Source organism: Ochotona princeps, chromosome X, assembly GCF_030435755.1.
Source record: "Ochotona princeps isolate mOchPri1 chromosome X, mOchPri1.hap1, whole genome shotgun sequence".
Lineage (NCBI taxonomy): Eukaryota > Metazoa > Chordata > Mammalia > Lagomorpha > Ochotonidae > Ochotona > Ochotona princeps.
Genome location: NC_080865.1, coordinates 12,545,850 through 12,564,585, shown reverse-complemented (window position 1 = coordinate 12,564,585; position 18,736 = coordinate 12,545,850).

Below are 18,736 nucleotides of genomic sequence, written 5' to 3'. Positions count from 1 at the left end.
AATATTTAAAAAAAGAAAATGAAGACTCTCCTATAATGCGCACACACCTGTACAGATGGAATGTTTACATCCTCTCCAATGTGATAGCATGTGGAAGTAGAGCCTTTGGAAAATGAGATACTGAAAGAGAAAGGCACAGAGGGGTAGGATGGGAAGTGCTTTTGATATTTATGCTGGTCACGTTCTAGTTCTTGATCTGTAGGCCAGTCACACAGAGGCTTTCATATTATCAAAATTCATTTATTTTATTTGTCTTCATTTTGTGCTAAAGGTAGAGGGCAACAGAGAGGAAGATCTTTCATCTGCTGGTTCATTGATCTGTACACCTGAATTTGTTTCCTTCTCTCTAAATGTGCTTTATATTTCAATATAAAAAAATCACAAATGCTAACCTGTCCTCATTTCCAAGATTATCACTTGAGGGGATGTATGTTTAATCATTGATGGTCTTTAGTATTTTATCCTTCAACATTAACCCCATATTAGTCACTTCTTACTCTAGCCATATTGCACCTCTTGATAGATTCCAAACTTATAAACCCTGTCCCCCTTGGCCTTTGACTCTGACTATTAAGCAAGACAGTGTCATATTGGGGATGTTAATGGAGGGAGAAATACAGTGTTACAGATTAACAATCCCAGCCGATCTCTGAGATACCAGATCAAATTAAAAGCTTCTTTCAACTCTCAGATGGAGACGAACTCATCTGATGACCCCCAAAATACTGAATATTTCTCTTCTATAGCTCTTACTTGCTACATCAGAAATGCTTCCTCACAGGCATTATTCTTGTAAACAATGAACTAGGGTAACAAAAAGACCTTATTCATTTCTATATTTCCAGTGTTTACAGAATAGCTGTTTTACCCTATGTGCTATGCTGTTTGATGAAAGAATAGGGGCTTGAATGGATACATGTGTTATCAAGCCATGGAATATGAGCCCTGAAAGGTCATCACACTGTTTTCACTGATCCCACGGAGTATGTAATTGTCCACTGTCACACAGCTGGATACAACACCACAACATTTCATATTCTCAGGCCAATGTTCATCATCATTTTCTTTTGACTATTATTTACAAATATTATACTTAGAAAGAAGTTGCAAAAGTAGCTCAGAGAGCTTGTATATACCCTTCATTGAATGCAGCATTAACATTTAAATAACCATCATACAATGACTAAAACTAGGAAATTAAGAGTCATACAACACAATTAACAATAACTATAGATCTTGATTTTCCACCCTTTATGCTAAGTTTTTTTTTCCCGTACTAGGATACTGTATTGCATTCGGTTTTCAAAACTCTTATTTCTCCCAGTCCAGCAGAGTTCCTTAATGTTTCCCTATGATTTGTGAGCTTGCCACATTTGAAGAAGGTAAAGAATAGGGAAGACACTACTGAAAAGCACATTTTGTAGAATCCCTCCCATATGAGTTCATCTGTTTTCCAGTAATTTTATTCAAGCTAAGAATTTGGGGCAAAAGGGCAATAGAGCCAACATATCTATTTTAAGTATCTTGTTGGTGAATACACAATAGCAAGCTTATTAGCAGTAATGTTCACCATGATCACATGGTTGCATACCCATAACATTACTATTTTTTTCTTTGTGGTTACTAAGTCTCTTAGAAAAGATACTTCAAGAGTGCATATGCCCAGATGTTCTGGTGCTGCTTCAAAAATCTAAAAATGTCAATCTGCAATGGGCCTTCGAGGCATCCTGCATTCCCATCTGTCACAACTTAGCTCACTAGAGAGCAGTGATCATTTTGCTTATTACACACATCTGAGAATTCACTTTGAACAGAATAGATGGGTGAGAGGCAAGGTACTTAGCTTTCTGAAGTTACTTTTCTACTGTACAACCATGAGCAAATTGTCACTCAACCACTGTGTCACCAACAACCACCCCTTTATCAGTCCACCACAGGGTGAAGAGCTTGAGTATATTCTTCTCCACAAAGAAAGGATTTTGCGGCACATTCAGGTGAACACGTTTGTTTCTGTTACTGAGGCCTTATTAGCCAGAACAAAAATATCTGTGATAAACTGAAATTTTATATGAATCCTCTAAAAATCTCCTTTAGGATTACTATAAGAGCTAAAGGAGCTAACACATTTAGAGTGCTTAGAACAGGATGGATACAAAACATTCCATCAGTAAATATTAACTTTCATTTATTGTTTACTGAAGGTACTCTTTACAATCTATTGGAAGGAATAGATGAGTCAATGAGTAACAGAAACAAACAAAAACCAGCCTCTCAGAGATCTAGTAACTAAACCTAGAAACTTTATAGTAATCCATGCACTTGAAAACATTGCTTAATTACATAGTTTGATTACAATACTAACTATAGTATTGTTAACTAGTAACATTACAGATGTAGACTCAGTGATGTTATGTATTCACGTACAGTAATAATTAGGTTAAAATTTTTGTTTTTTTTTTAAAGATTTATTTTATTTTTATTGGAAAGGCAGATTTACAGAGAGGAGAAACAAAGAGCAAGAGATCTTCCCCAAACGACCACAATGGCCAGAGATGAGCTGATCAGAAGCAAAGAGCCAAGAGCCACTTCCAGGTCTTCCACATGGCTGCAGGTTCTCAAGGGTTTGGACTGTCCTCTACTGCTTTCCCAGGCCACAAGCAGGGAGCTGGACAGGAAGTAGAGCAGCCGGGATATGAACTGGTGCCCATATGGGATCCAGGTGCATGCAAGGTGAAGACTTTAGCCACTAGGCTACAGCACCAGGCCCATAGGTTATGATTGTTTTAAAATTTCAGCAAATATACTACTATCCCCACTTATGAATTTTACTACTTAAAAATTCTGTTATTCTGTGGATAGGCTAAGGGTCTATCAAGCTTAAAATGTTTCTTTACAGCTGGCCAGCCTTATGGCATAATTTGTATAGCCATTGCCTGACTACTTCACTTCCAATCCAACTTCTGCTAATGCATCAGGGAAAGTGCAGAAAATGGGAGCCAGCATCCCATACGAGTACATGTTCAAGTCTTAGCTGCTCTACTTCTGGTCCAGCTCCCTGCTTCCTGCTTCCTGCTTCCTGCTTCCAACGTGGGAAAGCAGCAGAGGATAACTCAGGTCCTTGGGCCTGTGCACTTATGTGAGAGACAGGAATAGAAGTTCCAGGCTCCTGGCTTAGAATTGGCTAAGCTCTGGCCATTTCGTAGGTAAGCCAGCAGATGGAAGACTGCTCTGTGTAAAATCTGCCTCTCAAATAAGAATAAATAAATTAAAAAAAATAAAGTGAAGAAGATGGCTCAACTGCTTTGTACCCCTGTGCCTATGTGGGAGACCCAGAAGCAGCTCCAGGTTTTTGGCTTCAACCTGGCCTTCTTGAGGCCGCTGAAGCCATTTCAGCAGTAGATGGTAGATCTCTCTCTCTCTCTTCCTCCCTCTCCTTTAACTCTAACTTCCAAATAAACAAGTCATCAAAAAAGAAAAGTTTTCTCCCATATCATGGCATCTAAATTTCAGTCTTGGCTAAACTGCCAATCACAGCTTTCTGCTAACGTACATCCTAGGAGGCAGCAGACAATGGCTGAAATAGCTGGGCCCCTGCCACCCATGGGAGAGACACAGATGAAGCTTCAGGCTTCTGGCTTCAATCATCCCGGTCCTGGCTGTTTTCAGGCATTTGGAGAGTGAGCCAGTAGATGAACTTCCCTCTTTGGCTTTCATTTCTGAGTCTTTCCTGTATACTGCCCATTTCTATCACTTACACTGCCCTGAGAATGTCTCTTCCAAATAAAGCATTGATTCGTAATTCTTTCCCAAGGCATTGTTTCTCAGGGACCTCAGATAATAAAAATATATATTCTTTACAGAGTTCTTGAGAAGGCTAATTAAGTTGCTTAGGATAGGCCTCACAGGTAAGAGGCACTCAACAATATCCAGCTTAATCCTGGTTTGGCTGTCTTTTAGGCAGCAGGACAGTTTCAGAGTGGATAGAGAATGTATAGTAGTGAGTCTAGTTGCCCTCTGCCCTGCTCGGAAATACTGTGGGTTGCATCATCACATGGCAAATTAAAGCCAGCATTCTGTGAAAAACAAGATTGCCCCTTGCAGGGACACTGTGGCAGGTCACACACACTCACCTGCAGTATCGGTTGGTAGCAGAGGTGTCTTCTGGAGCCAGGAAATTGCCTTCTTTATTGATTGTCTCATGCGGTTGCATCAGAATCCTTCAGAATGTGAAAAAGCTCCATGGATACTTCCAGTGCATCTGTAAACCACACAGCTTGTGAGATACCACAGACCCACTGAGGAGAAATTATCTCAAATTAACCTTTCTCCTAGTCCCAGCCCTAAAAGAGGAAACATTTCTGTACATCTTAGAACACAAGTCCCGTCCATTAATGGTATATGCTATTTGCATCCACTTCTCTTCTTCAAAATTTACTAAATGGTTTCTTTGAAAGAGAGAGACACAGTAATGTTCCACCTGTTGGCTCATTCCACAGATGCATGCAACAGTCAAGGCTGGTCTAAGCTGAAACTAGGAACCAAGAAGTACATTCTGGTCTCCCACATCGGTAGCAGGAACACAAGTATCTGGGCTATCAGCTAATGCTTCCAGATTAGCAAGATGTTGGATTGGAAGCAAAGGTGCCAAGACCCGAATCCGCACTCTTTTGTAGGTTGTGAACATCCCAAGCAGTGGTTTAACCCACTGTGACACACAATTGCCTCTGCATTTGTTTTAAAACAGCATTTGTGGTTTGGGTGCAAAAGGACACATTGGTTGAGTAAAGATTAATTTGTATACTCCTGGATGCTATTTTATGATTTACATCTCTTGGGTAAAATAGTTTTCTTGTCTCAGGACTAGGGCTCACTCAGTGACAGGTAACTGGACAAACGGCAGATGAAAGCACCAAAGGATCAGGCTATTACATTATCTCTCTGCACTTGTAGAGCACTTACTGTAGCAAGATAAGTTAGAGCTACATTTTATTTCATCCAGAAAGCTGGACAGGAAGTACCTAACCAAAACAAAAATATCAAATAGCTTTTATTGCTAAGCTGCTCAACAGCACTGCAGGGGTGGGATGAGGGTTGGGGAGAGAGTAAGGGGAAATTTGGTGGGGGTGGTTAGCTCCAGATTTATTAAGATGAAATCTATGGGCCTCCTACATTAGCCTCCCTGGATAGTTCACATGATTTTTTCTTCCAACAAGCCCCCTAGCTCATTCTGATGAGCACTAAAAGTATTTTTAAAAGCTGCAAATTCAACTGAATTAACTGATTCTCTAACCTATCTTTTCATATGTAGGCACCAGGAAGAGAACACACACTAAATGAGAAAGCTTCATCATAGACAAGTTTCTCTCTGCCTTCCTGAAGAGGTGAAATCAAGGTTTCCATTGGGACTCTCCTCAGAAAAACCTATAGCTGGCCTTGTCCTAATTGAAGGCTCCAAGGTATAGATATTGTAGTATTTAGCTAAGGAGAAACTGAATTGAGATGTTGCTTTTTTGCTTGTTTTTAAAAGATTTATTTATTTTTATTGGAAAGGCAGATATAAAGAGAGGGGGATAGACAGAGAATATCTTCTGATTCACTCCCTAAGTGGCCGCGATGGCCAGAACTGAGCCAATCCAAAGCCAGGAGCCTGGAGCATCGTCCAGGTCTCCCACGTGGTTGCAGGGTCCCAAGGCTTTGGGCCGTCCTCGACTGCTTTCCCAGGCCACAAGCAGGGAGCTGGATGGGAAGTGGGGCTGCAGGGACACGAATCAGCGCCCTTATGGGATCCCAGCACATCAAGGCGAGGACTTTAATTACTAGGCTACCACACCGGGCCTTAAAGATGTTACTTTACAAAGAAAGGACAATATTGTAGTTGCAATCTGACAAAACAATTGTTCATGGTCTTAATATAGGAATGACTTCAGGTACATGTGCAAAAAAAAAAAAAAGTTGGTTAGAGCGAGTTGGTGCCATGGCATATCACGTTAAGCCTCCACCTGCAGAGCCAGCATTACCATATTGATGCAGGTTTCTGTCCCAGTTGCTCCACTTCTGATCCCTGTTTATGGCCTAGGAAAGCAGCAGAGGGTGGCTCAAGTCCATGGGCCCCTGTACCACCTTGAGACATCTGGAGGAAGCTCCTTGCTACTGGCTTCAGATCAGCTTAGCTCTAGCCATTGCAGCCATTGGTGGTGGGGGGAGAAGTGGTTTGAATCAGCAGATTGAAGATCTCTCCTCTCCTCTCTATAAACCACCCTTCAAATATAAAGAAATCTTTAAACATTTTGTTGTTCTTGTTGCTTCAAAGGAAAATTTACAGCACAAGATTAAGAAATGGAGAACTTCCATCCACTGATTAATTCCTCAAAATGGCCAAAAGGTCCAGGGCAAGCCCAGGCTGAAGCTATGGGCAAGGAACTTCATCCAGGTTTTCCATGTGAAGAGCAGGAGATCAAGTATTTGGGCCGCTCTTTGCTACTTTTCTCTGGATACCAGCAGGGAGCTGGATCAGAAGTGGAGGTACATAAACTGTTACCCATTTGAGATCCCAGCATCACAGGCAGTGGTTTAACCCACCATACTATAATGTTTCCTCCATCCAGCCACATTTCTACTGCCCACTGTATCAACTCATCCCAACTCATCCTGGGTAACAAAACAAAGTTTTATAGAGAAATTTTTATTTTATAGAGAAAAATTTATATTTTTTATAGAGAAAAAAATCTCTATGCCATCTTACTACAACCTGAGCATCCCTAATTCACAAATCCCCAATATAACAAGCTTCCAAATCTGAAACTTTTTGAGAATTGACATGTTGATAGGGATTTCAAAGGCCACTGGAGAATGAAGAAAAAACATAGCAAAGCATATAATCTAACTTTCCAGGTGTCCTGAGGTATGGACAGACTAGAGGAAAACAACCAATTGACCTTCAGATGTTGGACTGCTGAGTGGACCTAACTGAGCACTTTGAACACATCTGTGCACAAGAGGCTACTTGAGTATCAGTTTCCTGATTGGGCTACATAGCATCCTTCTTTAGTATATACTTTCAAATCCCTGTTGGATATCTCTCCTTCTGATTGGTTGTTATTAAGGCATTTTGATTGTTATTCTGCTCCTCCCTTAATTGGGTAAATCTGTTCCCACTTTTCAGAAAGGAGCCCACCAGAGAGAGCCACATGGTGTATAAAAGAGGCATCACTGACAAGCTTTTTTTTGGGGGGGGGTGGTAATTCTCCTTTGGAGGGATTCCTTTTCTTGACTGCTGCAAGAAGAGGTCTCCTCATTCACAATAAACCACACTTCACTCACCGTCCCTGTCTACATGGAAATCTTTGATATGAGACAAGAACTGAAATCACCCTCATAATCCCACAATAATGTCACAAATGGAAAATCCCACACCAGACTTCATGTGGGAGATAATAGACAAAGCGTAGGTATACTAAAATCATGTATTAAAGTGCCTCAGGTTATATGTACAAGGTACATATGAAAAATAAGCTTCACATTTTGGAGCAGGTATTTAGCCTCGCAATTAAGAAATCCACATCTCACAGACAATGCATCAATGAATGTCTACCTCCAGCTCCTGACTCCAGCTTCCTGCCACTGAAGATCCTGGAAGGTTGCAGGTAAATGTTTAAGTATTGTGGGTTCCTGACCCCCAGTGTAAAAGACGTGGATGTTGATCCCAGTTGCTAGCACCTGACCAAGGCCTGATTGTTGCAGGCATTCAGGAAGAGAGTAAGTAGAAGGAGCACTCTGTCTCTCCTCCCCCTTTTTTCCCTTTCTCTATCTCTCAAATGAATAAATGATAAATTTCATGTTTAGACTTGGGGGGCCCACCTCCAAGATATTTCATTATGTATATGCCAATACACATATCTAAAATATTTTTTAAAAATTAAAAATCCAAAACACTTATAGCTCCATTTCAGACAGGGATATTAAACCTGTGTACGTGCATTTAATACCATCACGAGCACCATCAGGACAGGAAATAGTTCCATCAACATGAAGATCTCCATCCTATACCCCTTTTATAGTCACACCCTGCCTCCTTTCCTCCACTATCCCCAACCCTTGGAAACCACTAGTTTTCTTTCACTGTCATTTTGTCATTTTGAGAAGGCCATTTAAATGGAATCATATAGAAGATTATCTTTTGAGATGATTTGTTTTACTCAGCATAAGGTCCTTGGAACCATGTAAATTATTACAAGTATCAACAGTTGATTATATTTTGTTGTGAAGTAGCATTCCACATTCTATGGTCTGAAATACCACAGCATGTTTAATTATTCTTTCATTGCAATACACGTTGATTGTTTCCAGCTTGAGGCAATTGCAAATTAAGGTACTATGAATATTTTGCCCAAGGTTTTGAGTGGACATAAATGTTCATTTATCTGGGATAAATGTTACAGGATATAATTGCTGCGTTATAGAGGAAGTGCAATTTTAGTTTTTTTTAAAGAAACTTCCAAACTATTTTTCAGGATGGTTTTACTATTTTCCTTACACAACGGCAACACATGCCTATGAGACATCCAGTTTCTCTGCACCCTTGTCAGCTTCTTAGAAATATTTATTTGAAAGGTAGACTTGCTCAGAGAAAGCTCTTCTATCCACGGGTTCACTGTCTAAATAGCCTCATATCATGATCCAGGAACTCCTCCAAAAGTCCCACATGGGTGGCAGGGGCTGAATCACTTATTTACCATCGGTTGCTTTTCCCAGGCACATTAGCAGGGAGTTGGAATCAAACTGAAGCATCTAAGGCCCAAATCAGCACTCACATGGGATGCTGAAGCTACATGTGGCAGCTTAACCCATTGCACCACAATGCTAATTGTCAGTTTTTATGGGCTGAATCGTGTTACTCCAAATTTCCTATATCCTAACACTCAATACCTCAAAATGTGATTATACATGAGGACACAATGTTTTAAAAAGTAATTAATGAAAAATTAAGTCATTAGGGTGGGCTCTACCCCAGGAAGAATAGTACACCTACAGGAAGAGAAGATTAGGACACCAGTACACACAAAGAGAAGACTCAAGAATGGAATGGCTATGTACAAGCAAAGGAAAGAGTCCCCAGAAGAAACACTTGCCAATATCTTGCTCTCAGACTTCCAGCTTCCCGAACTGCAATATATCAAATCTCTGCTGTTTAAGCTAGCTAAAGACTGTGGTACTTTATTCTGCCAGCCAAAGAAAACTGTTACACAGCATTTGACATTCTTTTTTTTTCTTAGCAATTCTAAGTGGTGTGTAGTGGTGTCATATCAAATTCCTGATTTGCATTTCCTTAATACTTTGTAACACTGAACAGATGTTCATATCTGCTCTGTGTATATTCTTGTACATGAATTGTTCTTGTGTCTTTTTCCCATTTCTGAATGGACTACTTATGGTAGATTTTCTTTCAGTTTTAAAAATTATATTCTTTGTACAAGTCATTCATCAGATACATGACTTGCAAATATTTTCTCACAGTCCACAGTAGTCCTTCTCATTCTTGAGAAGGCCTTCCAGGGAACACCAGGTTTTGCTTTTGCTAAAGTGACTATTTTGTGAACCATGTGCTTAAGTCAAAACTAAGAACACCTCTCTAAGCCTTAGGCCTCAAAAATTTTGTATTTTCTACTTTTACAAGTTTTAAAACTTTTGATTTGGCATTTAAATCTAGGATCCATTTTGAGTTGCTTTTTTAAATGAGAGAACTTTTAAGAAGTCCCTCATTTCCTCCTATGAGTATGCAATTACTCCACCACAATTTGTTGTAGGTGCCCCCTGAGATGCAGCAACTCAGTGTCAGCAGTATCTGTGAGTGCCACAGCTGTCTAGTTTACAGTGAGTGATGCAAGCATGTTACTTAGTTTCCAAGTTAGGGTACTTTTCTATCTTTGTTAATGATTCATACTTTGATTCCACCATGGAGAAAATACACTCTGTATGATCATAATTCTTATAGATTTGTACAATTAGATTTATGCCTCTGGATACAGTCTTAAAATGTGTCCTACTGTTTGGTGGATTGCAACATAAGTATTTGCTTGATTGCATTAATTGACATTGTTGAGTCCTACTGCATCTTTCTCATTTACTCTGTAGTAGTTCTAGCAGTTCATCAAAGAGCAGTGTTAATGTTTCCAGGTGTAATCATGGATTTTCAATTTTCCCTTTCACTTATACTAATTTTTGCTTTATATAGTTTGTAGTTCTGTTGCTCATGAAACACACTTGCAATAACTATGTCTTCATGGGTAGACTGATTCTTTTATTATATAATGTCTTTCTTTTTTTCTGCTATTTTCTTTTGCTCCACAGTCTCCTGTGTTATCAGAGTTCTCCAAATAGAATCAACAGAATATATGTATATATAGATATAGATATGTGAGAGAAATTTATTAGAATTAGATCATGTGATATGGAGGCTCAGAAGTTCCATGATATACTTCCTGCAACAGGAGAGCCAAATAAGCCAGTAGCCTGGCTCAATTTAAGTCCAAAGGCCTGAGGTCAAGGGAACACAATGCTGTAACTCATTCCAAGGTCAAAGGCCTCATAGTCTGGGGGACAATTGTGGATGCAAATTCTGGAATACAAAAGACAAGAAACCTGGATTGCCGTTGTCTAAGAGTAGATATTAGTATTATCATTCCAGAAAAGACAAAGAAAGCAAATTCACCTTCGACTGCTTTTCTTGTTCAACCAGCACCCAAATAAATTTTCCTTATTGAATTGACTAATTTAAATGCCAATCTGTTGTGGAAACACTATCATAGATTTACTCAGAAATAATGCTTTACTATCAAGATATCCCTTAATCCATCAAACCAATAGGTTAAAGAAATCATCACATCCTCTTTATCAAATATTATTATAGTCATTGCTACTTTCTTTTGGATAATGTGTATAGCACACTGACAGAGTAAGGAAATGTATGTGGGTATAGTAATCTATATTTATACATACATCTCTACAGACTTTTAAACATAACTATATTAAGCTACACTTGAGTTCATGCTGCTATATTCATCTATTACCACATGGATCATTCTAGTCTCCTTCCCTTGCTTATTTATAAACTTCCATTTATAAACTTCCACATGAACAATTATGTAACTGTTTATTCAAGTATGCATGTATAGTGACTTCAGAATTATTATAATTGCATCCTTAGTGAACAAAATTCCATTAAAGAGATGGTTATCTATACTTCCTTAAGCATTTTGCCTTATACAATCTACTCCATACTTTCTCTTATCAGCATAGATTTCCTAAAAATCACTTCTTCACATAATGCTAGATAAAATTTAGCAGTCTTTTTTTTATGAAAAGAAGCCTTCAGAATTATGTGAACTTCAGGATCTGTAATCTAAATCTTCCCTTGTTTGAAGCCCTGGTTTATCCAAGCATTTTATATATGCAGCTGGGGACAAGCTTTTTCAGGGCATGTATTTGATCTAGCAGTTAGGACACCTGTGTCCCATATCAGAGTGCCTGGCTCAATTTCTGCCTGCAATTCCTGAATCAAGCTTCCCACCAACACACACCTTTGCAGGTAATGGTGACAGCACAAATAATTGGGTTGCTGACTCCCATGTGGAAAACATAGACTACACTCCCAGCTCCTTGCTGTGGCCCCAGTCCAGCTTCAATTGTTGCAGACATTTGAGAAGTGAATCAGCAGATCAGAGTACTCATTTTGTTTTACTATCTTTGTGTAGTTCGTTCGTTCTTTCTCTCTCTCTCTCTCTCTCTCTCTCTCTCTCTCTCTCTCTCTCTCTCTCCTCCCCCACCCTTTTTTATTCAGTTGTATTGGAATGGCAGATATACAGAGAGGAGGAGAGACAGAGAGGAAGATCTTCCATCCGATGGTTCACTCCCCAGGCAGCTGCAACGGCTGGAGCTGAGCCAATCCGAAATCAGGAGCAAGGAGCCTCTTCCAGGTCTCCCACGCGGGTGCAGGATCCCAAGGCTGGGCTGTCCGTGATTGCTTTCCCAGGCCACAAGCAGGGAGCTGGATTGGAAGTGGGACTGCCGGGATTAGAACCAGCGCCCATATGGAATCCACGTGCAAGGCGAGGACTTTAGCTGCTACACTAGACTACCATGCAGAGCCCTCTCACTCTCTCTTGTTCTCACTCTCTCTGCCTCTCAAACTAAAATAAAAATGCAATGCCAGTAATAATGTTCTTAATCGCAATGAATTATCAAAACATTTTTCATTTACAATATTATCATACAGAATAAAGACTTGGGGAATACATTTAACCAGGAAAATTATTAAAATTGAAATGGTACTTTACATGTAAATTAAAAAAAATCCTGAAATTCATATGAACCACCAAAAAAAAAAAAGGCAGCCAAAGCAATCTTAACCAAAAATAATAGGGAGGAGGCTTCATACTTCCTAATTTCAAATTATTTTAGAGTTAAACAAAAAACAGTACTGGCATAAAGACATCAATGAAATAGAGTTCAGAAACAAATACACATACAGTAAACATTTTCAACAAGGGTACCAGGAGAACATGTGGAAAAAACAGTTGCTTCAACTAGCAGTGCTGCAAAAACTGGCAGTCCACCTGCAATATCTTAAACTATACACTAAGCTCAATTAAAAATTAAAGATTCAGGGCCAGGTGCGGTGGCCTAGCGGTTAAAGTCCTTGCCTTATACACACCGGGATCCCATATGGGCACCTCAAGGAATGCAAACCAAAACTAAACTGAAGGGGTTGGCACAGTGGAATAGCAATCTAAACCTCTAGCTGTAAATGCCAGGTCCCTCTGCTAATGACCTGCGAAAGCAGCAGAGAATGGGCCAAGTCCTTGGGACCCTGCACCCACATGGGACACTGGGAAGAAGCTCCTGGCTCTCAGCTTCGGAACAGCCTAGCTCGAACAATTGAAGTAATTTGGGGAATGAACCAGCAGACATAAAGTCTCTTTCTCTTCATCTCTCGTTCTTTCAAGTAAAATAAATAAATCATTTAACAACAAAAAAATAGATTCCTTTAATGCAAATGATTTAGTGACTTGAAGAACTGTTCTTCTGGGCCCAATGCAATGGCCTAGCGGCTAAATCCTCACTTTGCACTCACTTGGATCCCATATGGACACCGGTTCATGTTCTAGCTGTTCCACTTCCCATCCAGCTCCCTGTTTGTGGCTTGGGAAAGCAGTGGAGGATGGCCTTGAGACCCTGCACCTGTGTGGGAGACCTGGAGGAAGCTCCTGGGTCCTGGCTTTGGATTGGGTCAGCTCCAGCCATTGCAGCCACGTGGGGAGTGAACCAGAAGACATAACATCTTTCTCTCTGCCTCTCCTCCTCTCTCTGTGTATCTGCCTTTTCAATAAAAAATAAAATAAAATAAATCTTTAAAAAGAAAAGAATTGTTCTTCTATCCATAACTCAAAACTTTGTGGGTAGTTGCCAAGGCAGGTGAAGAAGTTGCAAAGACATTTCCCTCTAGGTTAACAGACAATGGTAAAGAAGGTTCTATGCTGGGTGAAATTTTAAATTTGGACGAGACAGCTTTTTGGGATCTATCTTAAATGGGGAAACAGACACCTTTGTGTTTCAGGGCACAAAAGATAGGTTAACTGTGACACTGAGTGAAAAGCAGGTTTTTTTTCACACAAATATTCTATCAGTCTCACATATATGTTTTGGTTACTGTTCTGATTAGTACTTAAAGTTTCCAGTGATATGCTTCTAACCTACTTTGTCATAAGTTGTAATTTTCTTTTTAATTTTTGTTCCTTTTATTATAAATTGTCATTTTCAAAGCACAGCTCTAAGCGTATAGTGTTCGATAAGAGAACTCATACATTAGAACTTAGTGTTTACTTCTCTGATGATAAATCAGTAAATTGTGAAAAGTCGTTCCTTCATGGGAAAATATTTTATCTCATTCATACCCATAACCTATATCACAAGGACTGCTAGATGGTTAAATATACATTATAATATAATTTAGCTCATCCACTAGATTTCCTTCGGGTCTTACACAGTTCTTAGCCCTTGGGCATGTATCTTTTTTCTCCAACTACTCACCTTCACACCTTAGGGAGGTTAGATGGCCTTTTGCCTTGACATCCTCAAGATCTGCCCATCAGTAATTCAAAATCAAACATTTCATATATACGTATCAATTAATAATTAATTTGACTCAATATTTTCATGGCAGGCCCTACTTCAACATTCTGTTTGCTGTCAGATTCAGTGATAGCTATGAGAATGCCTAATTCATGGTGTTAGTCTATTTCAAATTGTTCTTTTTTTAGAGATGGAATTCAACGGACAGATCTTCCTCTTTGTCTCTCCTCTCTGTATATCTGACTTTGCAATATAAATAAATAAAGCTTTTTTAAAAAATGTCAATACTAAAATAGGTTTTAAAAATCTCTAGGATAGGGCCCAGTTCAATCACTTAGTGGTTAAATCTTTGCCTTGCATGTGCCAGGATCCCATATGGGCACCAGGTATTGTCCCAGCTGCACCACTTCTCATCTAGCTACATTTTTATGGCCTGGGGAAGCAGTGGAGAATGATCAAAAATTATGGGACCCTGCACATATGTGAGAGACCCAGAAGAGGCTCCTGGCTCCTGGCTCCTGGTTCCTGGCTTTGGATCAGATCGGCTCAAGTTCAGTCATTGTCGCCATTGTGGCCACTTGGGGAGTGAATCAATGGAAGGAAGATCTTTCTCTCTGTTTCTCCTTCTCTCTGTAAATCTGCCTTCCCAATAAAGATAATCTTTTAAAAGAAATCTGTAGGATATTTTATCTATTTAAATGGAGTATGTGGAGTAAGGCAAGGTTAAAATGGAACATTGTACAACCGTTGTTTCATCAGGAATTCTGAATTCTTTTAGCAATCTAAATATACTTTTAAATTATGTTGAAAACATTTTGAAGGGCCAGAGTTGTGCTACAGTAGTTTAGCTATCACCTGTGATACTGGCATACTACATGAATACTGGTTTGAGTCCCACATACTCTAATACTGCTTCCAAATGTAACTGTACAAAAGAAGATTTCTAAAGCCTTGGTATTTGAAAAAGTAAAAAGGAACCAGCTGCTTAGAGAAACAGCTAACTGGGGCAGGGAAAAACAGGATCAACTTGGCACATTTTACACTGCCAAAAGTTAAGGAAAGTTCTGAAAGACACAAAAGGATAGGGGCATGCAGAAGGAAAACAGAATCAAAACTGAAATAACTCCTTATGGCCAAAATGAAAACAGTCTGAGCAAAAAAGTAAGTCCCTCAAAAGAGAAATATATACTGTTTATTCCGAGCCCCTAATAGCTAGTGAGGCAGCCACCATCACTTGCATTTGGCACAGACTCAAAAGGCTGTCACAAGAGTTATAAAATACTTTATGTCTAAAAAAAGAGAAGACTTCAGGCCTGTCCCAATAGGAGGCTGTTGGCACACAGTAACTGTACACAGGGTAACTAGAACTGGGAATCCTATGTGATTGCTTAGGACTACATATTTGGCTTTCTCTAGTTAATCCAAAGGTGGAAGCAAGGACAAAAATTGGGGAAGCCATCCTTTATTGATAAAGTCCTGGAGCCAAAGTTCATATTCCAGCTGCTCTACTTCCCATCCAGCTCCCTGCTTGTGGCCAGGAAAAACAGTAGAGGATGGCCCAAAGCTTTGGGACCCTGCATCCACGTGGGAAATCCAGAGGTCCCTGGCTCCTGGCTTTGGCTCAGTTCCATTCCACCCGTTGTGGCCACTTTCAGATTTGAGCCAGCAGACAGAAGATCTTTCTGTATTTTTTTTTTGCTCTGTATATCTGCCTTTGCAATAAAAATAAATAAAATCATTAAATAAACAGAGCAGCCTCTCCAAATCAGACTTACACATAGAAAGCAGATTGACATTCTGGGATCGCTATTATAGACAGTAGGTGAGTTTCTCATCTGATTATTGCAGATTGTGGCTCAGAGTTCCTTTCTTTTATCTGTTCAGACCATTTTCCATTTGTATACTTAATCTTCTAATGTGCCTGAGTCCATGATATATAAATACGCTATTGAATAAATATAGGGCGATATGGGGCAAATCTTCCTTACAGGACCTATGGAGATATCATCCTTTGAGCAGGTGCAATTTAAATGTCCTCCCTCAAATTAAAAAAAAAAAAACAGACAGACAAAAAACAAACAAAAGAAACGTCCTCCCTCTTGAGCATGAGCTGGACTTACTTGCTTCTAGCCAGTATGAGTACACAAACAGAAACGCATTAACTTAATGGTGGATAAGTTTGGCAAGAATTATCTCAGCCAGGTGATTAAGTCTAACCTCACAGCAATGATAAGAAGGGAACCTCATTCATGTGCTCTTCTGCCACAATACCTACAAAGCTATTACATCACGTAAACCCAAACTGAGGGTGCATTCTACAAAATAACTAGCTCATAACTCTTCAAATCTATCAAAGTCATGGAGAAAAAACCCAAGGAAGTATTGGGTGTTGGAAATGTCACAGATCAGAAGAGACATGAAAAATAATGTAGTTGGAAAACCTAAAAGGGAGGCTGGAATAAGAAAGCAAGGCATTAGGCTAACAGAGGAGAAAGTGGAAACAAAAAATCTCAATATAGAGCTTAGTTGTTTCTGTTAAGGCTAAGTTTCAACACATGTTATAATTTTGTAATGTGTGTGTGTGTGTGTGTGTGTGTGAGAGAGAGAGAGAGAGAGAGAGAGAGAGAGAGAGAGAGAGAGAGAGAGAGAGAGAGAGGGAGGGAGAGAGAGAGCAAGCTGCCTTCTACTGGTTTACTCCTCAAATGTCAATAATAGCTAAGAACTCCATTTAAGTCTGCCAAAGGGTAGCGGGATCTCAATTACTGAAGCCCGCACTACAGCCTCCCAGGATCTGCATTAACAGGAAGCTGTCATCAGGAGCCAGAGCCAGGAAACCAACTTGGACACTCAGCTGGAGGACACAGTCAGGTGAACCAGTGTTACTAATCACTAGGCCACTCAACCTCAGTGTCAAATTTTTAGTTGTGACAAATGTGAAGGACGAACAGAAATTATCTGTACTACCTTTGTGTTTCTGTAAAGCTCAAAGTATTTCAAAACAAGAAGTTTACTCAAAAACATATCTCCTGAGGTACTTTGACATCTAAACTTTTTCATCATAACTTATTTCATTTCCAAATACTTTAAATAGTTATTTTATTTTATTTATTTATTATTATCATTTAAAGATTTATTTATTTTTATTGCATAGTCAGATATATAAAGACAAGAGGAGAGACAGAGAGAAATATCTTCCATCCAATGATTCATTCCCCAAGTGACTGCAACGACCAGTGCTGAGCCAATCCAAAGTCAGGAGCCTAGATCTTTCTCCAGGTCTCCCACGCTGGTGTAGGGTCCCAAGGCTTTGGGCCGTCCTCAACTGTTTTCCCAGGCCACAAGCAGGGAAATGGATGGGAAGTGGAGCTGCCAGGATTAGAACTGGTGCCCATATGGGATCCAGGTGCAATCAAGGCAAACACTTTAGCCGCTAGGTCACGGTGCTGGGCTCAATTATTATTTATTATCTTTTAAAAGATTTATTTATTTATTTATTTATTTATTTTTATTGGAAAGGCATATATAGAGAAGAGGTGAGACAGAGTGAAAGATCCTGTGTCCAATCATTCACACCCAAAGTGGCCACAACAGCTAGAGCTGTGCCAATCTGAAGCCAGAAGCCAGGAGCCTCTTCTGGGTTTCCATGTGGGTGCAGGATCACAAGGGTTTGGGCCATCCTCAACTGCTTTTCCAAGCCATGAGCAGGGAGCTGGATGGGAAGTGGGGCTGCAGGAATTAGAACTGGTGACCATATGGGATCCCAGTGCACGCAAGGCAAGGGTTTTAGTAGCTTGGCTAACACGCCAGGCCCTAAATATTGTTATTTTAAATTAAAACTGTAACGTCAGTACTAAATATATTCAAAAGACTATAAATACAAAAACAGTATGTACCATGAGGAAGGAAAGTTTAAAAGTCACTGAGTAGGTCTTCAGGCCACAGCTGGGGTTCCATTCCCCTGTGGACCTCCAGGTCTGCCTCAAGTAGGTGACTGGCAGACTTCAGCTGGAGCACCAAATCATGCCCACTATTTTAAAAGAAACATGTTAATGGAGTAGAACTGCACTCTTTTTTAAAAGCATGTTTTCCAGGAGTTAATTATGATAGATAATATTACCTTTAACATCTAAAATATTTTACTCCCTTATCTTGCAGAGAATGTTCTTCTGTCCAGTGTACAGAGCATGACTCAGAGTGGTCTCACCTGAGGGTGAGAAGCTCAAGTATTTGTCTACAATTCCTACTCCTTGTCTGTTGGCTGTGCTGGTGGGTGCTTAACTCTACAGACCTTCTGGATGACTCTGTAGGCAGGTCAACCCACTTCTGAGTACAGAAGTTCTCTTGTAGAGAGCTGCACATGCTTATAAGAAACTTTGGACACATACAGGAACATTTACTGCCACGGAGAAACAAGCAGGACACATACCTCCAAAATTCAATCCCTATAGGTAACAACTTCAGCATATAGTTTGGTGTGTGTCATTTAAAACATTTATCTATACATACACAATGTGCCACATACATTTGAGTGCATTAATTTATTTGGGTGTTAATGTCAGGGAAGGCATAAAAGAACAGAACAAGTGAAAGAAGGATAAAAATCTAATAA